At 33.9% G+C, this 7,500-nt stretch overlaps 1 protein-coding gene across 1 annotated transcript in view; it reads left to right on the top strand.

The window, feature by feature from the left end:
- Positions 1 to 7,500, top strand: part of LOC135214193 (uncharacterized) — a 663,437-nt gene that overhangs the window by 472,760 nt on the left and 183,177 nt on the right. The window lies entirely within an intron of this gene.

The raw sequence follows: 7,500 nt of genomic DNA, 5'->3' as shown, positions 1-7,500 counted from the left end.
CGGCAGAGATCAAATGAATTTGACGAGTTAGGCAAAAAAAATGGCCTAAGTTTCTTCGGCGCAAGTGAGTTTTCTGTGCATCGTATAATCAATGCCACCGACGATAGATCTGTCTTTCGGTAGTCCTGTATAGTAATGCTGTATGAACCCAAAGACAATAAACGAAAGATGGGAAACTGACTATTTATACCATTAAAAAAAACGTCATCCAACCCGTCAGGATGCGCGCCATCTATTGATTATGCCCTCAACTAAAACTCGGCTGTGGCGTAGCGCGGCTTTTTTAAATGTTAAAATTTATTCTTATGCTCCAATAAACTTCTCTTTATAAATTATTGAATACTAAATCGATTAATATTGCTTGTTAACATGATTATAGGGCTCTATCATAGCTTATGACTTATATATTAGGCATTTCTTAATCATTAAATAAAATCCTTCAGTTAATGTAACATTAATTGCTAAGTATCTTTATCTAAAATTGAGAGGGCAGTTAGAATGAAACAAACTTATTCTCATATTATCTTATTATTTCACCAATATAGTATACAGTAATTATTTTCCTTTTTTTGGGCTTGTGCTTATGATTGTATACTGTACATACCTAAGCAACTGTACACAAATGTTCTTGCAAAGAACATAAACAAAGTAAAAGAAATGGCACATGCTTCATTTGCATGCAATAGTCATACAAGTCATGCAAACAAAACATGCATATATCAGAATTTAAATAGCAAACAAAGCATGGGATGATCAAAACCAATAATATGAAATCAAAATGAAAAAGCAGACTTAACTTGCATGCTGATTAGGCAAAAGTTAAGCAATATTTGTTAATAAAACTAAAAAAAAGTACAACAACAAAGTAGTAAAAGTAAGGTACCCTTTTATAACAAATGCAATGCTGTATTTTACAGAATACTGTATAAGCAAAAATCTAGGTTTAACTTAATTTCCATAAAAAGCAAATAAAAATTGAAATCACAAATCAAATAGGAAACAAACCTATTTATAACAATTTATTAAAATCTCATAGCCCAATTGTGGGAGTTCTCAAAAATGCATATTCAATTGGCACCCTTTTATGAAGGTAATGTAAACAACACTTCTGCCTGGTATTTTCTAGTAAAATGCCATTTCTGCAAGAAGCATGCACATTCCTAAAAAAAATTTGAAACAATTATTCTAATTGACTTGAACCATGTTTCTTTTTGCATCATGTACAGTACAAGCAAATATCATAGGTTTTCACAACTTGTTTTGCCAATTTATTACTACTGTATTACTGCGTACATTTGCTGCCAAATGGTAAATTTACTTTGGAATACTATGTGGGGTGTTGGTACCAATTACAAGATTTCATTAAAAAAATTGAACAATTATGAGCATATAATGCAGAAACTTACATGAAACGGTAAGAATGGATCTTGTGGGAGCAGATATGCTGGTTTGCATGTAATTTTCTTTTATTTTGAATGCTTTTATCCATACATATAGGAAAATTCAATCATAGATTAAAAGGTTAGTGAACTTGAAATTAAAGTAAGTCACTCTAACTTAACTAACCTACTTATGCTCTCCCATATGAATGCTCCCACAAGATACATCCTTCCTGATGGAACAACTTTGGTTCGCTAAATAGTTGCTTATTAATGAAAATTAAGGTAAACATTTATAACTACAACCCAATGGTAAGCTGCTGAGAATATAACATAACTACAGTATATATACAGTATATCAAAGTTGCTGTGAGAAGCCTATCTGGAAAAGGCATGGAGACCCAATATTCACGAATTGTATGACAGTGATAGGAATTGGTATGTTTATTTCATATTTCTAGAGATTTTCAAGATATGCAAATATAACTTTAAGGTATTTATTTGAAATACAATTGACAAGAATGACAAGAAAATATAGTTTTTCTAGTTGATTTTGATATGTTTTGCAAGATAGCTTCATTTCCATTGCAAATTACTGTTGACATGGTTAGGTAACTGTTGGCATGGTTATGGTACCGCTGATATGGTTAGGTTTACTGTTGACATGATTAGGCTACTGATGTACATTACCAGGAAGGTTAGGTTGGTTGTTGGGGTTTCAAATGGCAAATATTTTTTTCTAGTCGAAAATCACATGTAAATATATTTTCTTTCCGCTTAGAGGCGTCCACCGTATTATAAATATTTTCCAATATTTATTTCGGAATAACACTGCACCGACATTCAATTTTGCTTTGGTCTATTTTATTTCTTCATTTTCTCTAAAAGTCATCATGTACTTTGTAACAGATGTAATGATTTTATTACCTTTCTTTATTCTGAGGAAAAGCATGAAAAATCAGATGGGGAAAATCATTTTCGTCCTATTGCAAACCACACACGGGTGATGATGGCTACGCCCACTCATGATTGAAATTGAATGCCCGCTTTGTGAAAAAGTAAACAAACAGACGATGTAGGCAGGTGAAATGCTACCGCCATCTTCATTTCATGCCAGGAACTAAATTGTATGCGGCCGATGCGGCTGTGGCTTGAGCTTCCCATCTTTCGTGTATTGTCTTTGGTATGAACCGCTCCCCGTGAAGCTCTAACCACTGGCCGGTGTGTCCTGTCCTGTGTTGGTGCCAGGTGTACGGTTATGGTTGGCTTTAACCTCCAATAAAATAAAAACTACTGAGGTTAGAGGGCTGCAATTTGTTATGTTTGATGATTGGAGGGTAGATGATTAACATACCATTCTGCAGCCTTCTAGCCTCAGTAGTTTTTAAGATCTGAGGGCGGACGCACAGACAAAGTCTGCTTTATTTGACAGAAAACTAAAACTAACTGTTACTCTTAAGAAAACTTGCCAGTATTATAAGAGAATGTTCAATAAGCACAAGGAACCGATGGAGAAGCCAAGTCTTTGAATATTGAGTTTTCTTTGTTCTTCTTATTCCTCCTCCTCCTCCTCCTCCTCCTCCTCCTCCTCCTCCTCCTCCTCCGTCTAAGACGAAAATTTTTCACAGTCAGATATATTTCCTTTAATACAAACAAATATATCCTAAGATGATGTCTTGAAAGTGATTTTTAACAATTTTAAAATTTTCTTTCTAATTGATAAGCGAAAGTTTGTAACTAAAAAAAAAAAATAAATAAATCGTACTTTGAAAAAACGTGAGCGAAGTTCGTGAATGAGAGAAAGAAAAGGCTTTTTTAAGAATGGCCAAATGATTTTAGCTTTTCTTAAGGGTAGGAAAACAAAAATGATCGTAATCTCTTTTTAAGGGCCTGGAAATTTGGCTTTGAAAATGTAATTTTTTAGAATGATTGTGTGAAATGAAGAAAATAATTCAAAAATCCTCATTCTTCCCTGCTTGCAACCCTCAGTAATGACTTATTGTTGCTTGTAACCAATCCCCAGAGCTTGTTACAACACTCTCTCTGATCGTGATCGTGTCGTAATATGGTTACTTTTTATTTTGTACTTAGTTGATTAAACTATTAAAGATTTTAGTAGAATAGTACAGACTTCCTGGTCAAAATTTACCTTAATTGCGCATGCGCACTAAGACCTGATTACGTCACTACTAACACTCTCCAGAAATAGCATTGCTGTTTCTCATATGAGATTAAAACCCAGTACACTTATCCTCTAAAATACGTTTTAATCTTAGGAACATTTACACTGTGAGCAAATATATAAAATGTCCAGTCGAACAACTACAGAAGAGAATAACGATCAAGTGTTACAAGGAGCGACAGCTGGGACCTCGTCGAAAAATCATCCACCGTTGTCTACCTTAAGGAATCCAACTTGGGAGGATCTACATAGAAATTACACAAAAGGTGAAATACAAAAATTCTGTAGTCAATTACAAATAAGTGGGATTTGGACGACTAAGGAAAAACTAATTGATAAACTGATGCTTTATTATTCGAACTTCCAAGGATCACCACTAGAAGCAGCAACAACTCACCAGGTAATGTCACCTGATCTAGAAGGGGAAAATGAAGACCGACCATATACAGAACTACTAAGGAAATTTGAAAAATTCGTAACAGAAACAAGTGATAACTTTTATGTCATTAACAACAACCTGAGAGAAAAGGACAGGGAAATCCAAGAACTTAAAACTCTAGTCTTTATAGCAGAGGAGAAAATCAAAACACTGCAAGAAGCATTACAGAAGAGTGTCGAAAGAAGTGATGGTCATGGCGATAGACTCGGTTCCATTTTAGATGAGAAGAAAACGTTGCTTATAGGAGATTCGAGTTTACAGGAAGTAAGAAGAAGTAACTTTAAAGAAAACACTCTAATTAGGACCCTCCCTGAAGCAAATATGTCTCTAATTAAGTCATGGATAAAGGAAAATCTGGATCACCCCTTAAGCGAATGTATTATCTATGGTGGTGCTCAGGACATTCTTGGGGAAAATTATGTATCAGAGAGGGTTTTGGATGAAATTGGAGAAATTGTCGCAGAGTTAAAAAGTAAAAATGAACATATCAGCATTAAAATATGTGAGCTTGTTCCAAGCTTGAAATCAGATGATCTTGCTAACAAAATTAATGATTTTAATACTAAGTTGCTTGGCTGGTGTCAAGACAACGGTGTTATTTACATTGGGACCCAGAACTATTTCAGGCTTGGAACGGGAGACATAGATGAAAACTGCTATGATAACAAAGATGGTCTGTCATATGATAATTTAAGTAGAATAGGAGCAGTCAGGTTATTGGATGCAATCGTATCCACATCTCAGGGTAGTATTGTTAGAGAAAACTGGAATGAGACTAAATGGATGGCACACAAACAAAATAATGGTGGAAAAAGATCTGTAATAGAGAATAACTATGGAAATCACAATGTAAGAAACCATAGAAACTTTAGATATGGAAGTGACCCCAGCCATCCAATGCCATATAAATTGAGAACTGGAAACAATAGGAGAGATCAAGTTGAGACTCATAGTGTTAGGAATAGACAAAAAAACAATAGTTTGAACCATTTTAATCGTTATCCTCCCAGGAATAATTTTTCTGACAATAGACCGACATACGGAAGAGGTTGCTACAACTGCGGTGAATTTAACCACAGACAGTCAAATTGTAGATACGACCATAAACTAAAATGTAATTACTGCCACGAATATGGTCATAAGAGCAAATTATGTAGTATTTTGCAAAAGAACTAGAAGATGGCCAAGATGATAGTGCCGAAGAGTTTAGGTCTACCAATCGCCGTAATTTTATAACGATTATATATATTAATGCACAATCACTTTTAAGCAATAAACATGTAGTTGAGCATTTATTAGAAAAAGACAATTTTGATATTTTGTGTGTGAGTGAAACGTGGCTATATCCCTATATGAATGATGCATATATTAATATTCCCTCTTATCAACTTTATCGAGATGACCATGGCCGAGGAGGTGGAGTTTGCATATATGTCAAAGATTATTTAAAGGTAAATGTAATAAATAATTGCATTGAAAACAGGAGGGCATTGAAGCTAAATGGTTATCAGTACAACACCATAAATTACCGTCAATTATTTAGGTTGTATATATCGTCACCCAAAAGCAAATGTTTCATCTTTTAATTATATTTCCGATTCTTTTAAAAACGTAATTTTACGAAACAAGCCTATTTTATACTTGGAGACTTTAACGACGACTTGCTCAAACAGACAACAAAATGAATAAAGTTGTAAATAACCTAAAGTTACACCAACTCATTACAAAACCAACCAGAGTAACTTCAGACTCAGCAACGTTGATAGATTTACTAATTACTAATAATAAGGAAATGGTACTCGATTCGGACGTTATTCCAAGCCCAGTAGGCGACCACGAAGCTATCATAGTTACCTTAAATTTACGTAAACCTAAGAAACAACCAATTCATAAACTTTCCGATGTCTTAAGAATTATTCCCAAGTGAGTATCTGTAATTTGGTGATGAAAGAAACACCCACTTTGAATGGTATTTTAAACACTGATAATGTAAGTTCTCAAGTGCAAATTTTAACGAATGTTTTAACCAAATGTATTGATAAATGTGCTCCAATAGTAACGAAAGTAATCACCCGCCCCCCTAAACCCTGGATAACTAATAACATCAAACAAAATATAATAATAAGAGATAAATTACAAAACGATATCAAGAAAGATAGGAATAATACAATATTGAGAAATAATTTTAAAGAGAAAAAGAAGGAAGTAAAAATTGAAATGGATAACAGTATGAAACAACACTACAGGAACGAACTTAAAAGTAATAAGAATAACTTACGTACTTCCTGGAAAATAGTGCGCTCAATTCTGCCCAATAATACTAACAAAGAATCTCCAATAGAAAATGAAGATTTAACTGACAAGGCAGAGAAATTTAATGAGTATTTTGCGAATGTAGGAAGAAAGACATATGAAGAACGCAAGAAGAACTGGCCAGGAATAATAGAAGAGCACAAACCGATGAAATGAATACATTCCCAAACAATCAGTTATATTCTTTTAAACCGTCACCTGTTAACTGTGATACTGTCATTCTAGTCATTAGTTCTCTCAAAGAGTCAAATGCGTACGGATCCGATGGCATACCGCTCCGTTTTATAAAAGACACTCTATATATAATTTTATTTTACATTACTATAATTATTAATACATCTATTGTAACTAATATCTACCCAGAAACGTGGAAAAATCCCCATGTTGTTCCTTATTTTAAAAACGGAGATAGAGACGAAATTTCTAATTACAGGCCAATTTCTTTACTCCCGGTCTTATCTAAAATATTAGAAAAAATAGTATCAAACCAGTTAACTGAATACTTAGAAAGTAATCACCTCATTTCTGACAGTCAACATGGCTTTCGACCAAAACTATCAACGGAAACAGCACTATTAAAAATATCGGATAAAATCTACGATAACATAGACAAGAAGAAAATTTCCCTTTTACTACTTCTCGATCTGTCGAAAGCTTTTGATAGTGTGAACCATGAAATTTTGCTGGGTAAATGTCAGACACTTTATATTGATCCATCCTGGTTCACAGACTATTTACGTAATCGAGTACAATCTGTCAGACTCAAAAATGTTGTCTCAACCCCCAAAAACGTCGGTTTTGGTGTACCTCAAGGTTCAATCCTAGGACCAATTTTATTCAACATCTATGTAAATGACCTGAGAAATTTTTTAAGTGACTGTTTCATTGTTCAGTATGCTGATGACACTCAAATAATAATTGATGGCTACATCGATAACTTGGAAGACTTAGTACGCAAAGCTGAGGATATTTTATATAGAGTGAAGATGTATTTTCAAATAAATGGCTTATTGTTGAATGAAAGTAAAACTCAATGTATATTCCTAGGCTCCAGACAATATCTATCCGAAATCGGGGATAACATCAAAATCAATTTTAATGGGGCCATCATCGAACCTATGGAATCCGTAAAGAATCTTGGAGTGCACTTCGATAAATACATGACATTTGAAAAACATATTGATGAA

This window comes from Macrobrachium nipponense, chromosome 45 (assembly GCF_015104395.2).
Source record: "Macrobrachium nipponense isolate FS-2020 chromosome 45, ASM1510439v2, whole genome shotgun sequence".
Taxonomy (NCBI): Eukaryota; Metazoa; Arthropoda; class Malacostraca; order Decapoda; family Palaemonidae; genus Macrobrachium; species Macrobrachium nipponense.
The sequence above is the reverse complement of the archived record's forward strand: the minus strand, read 5'-3'. Positions and strand labels throughout refer to the sequence as shown.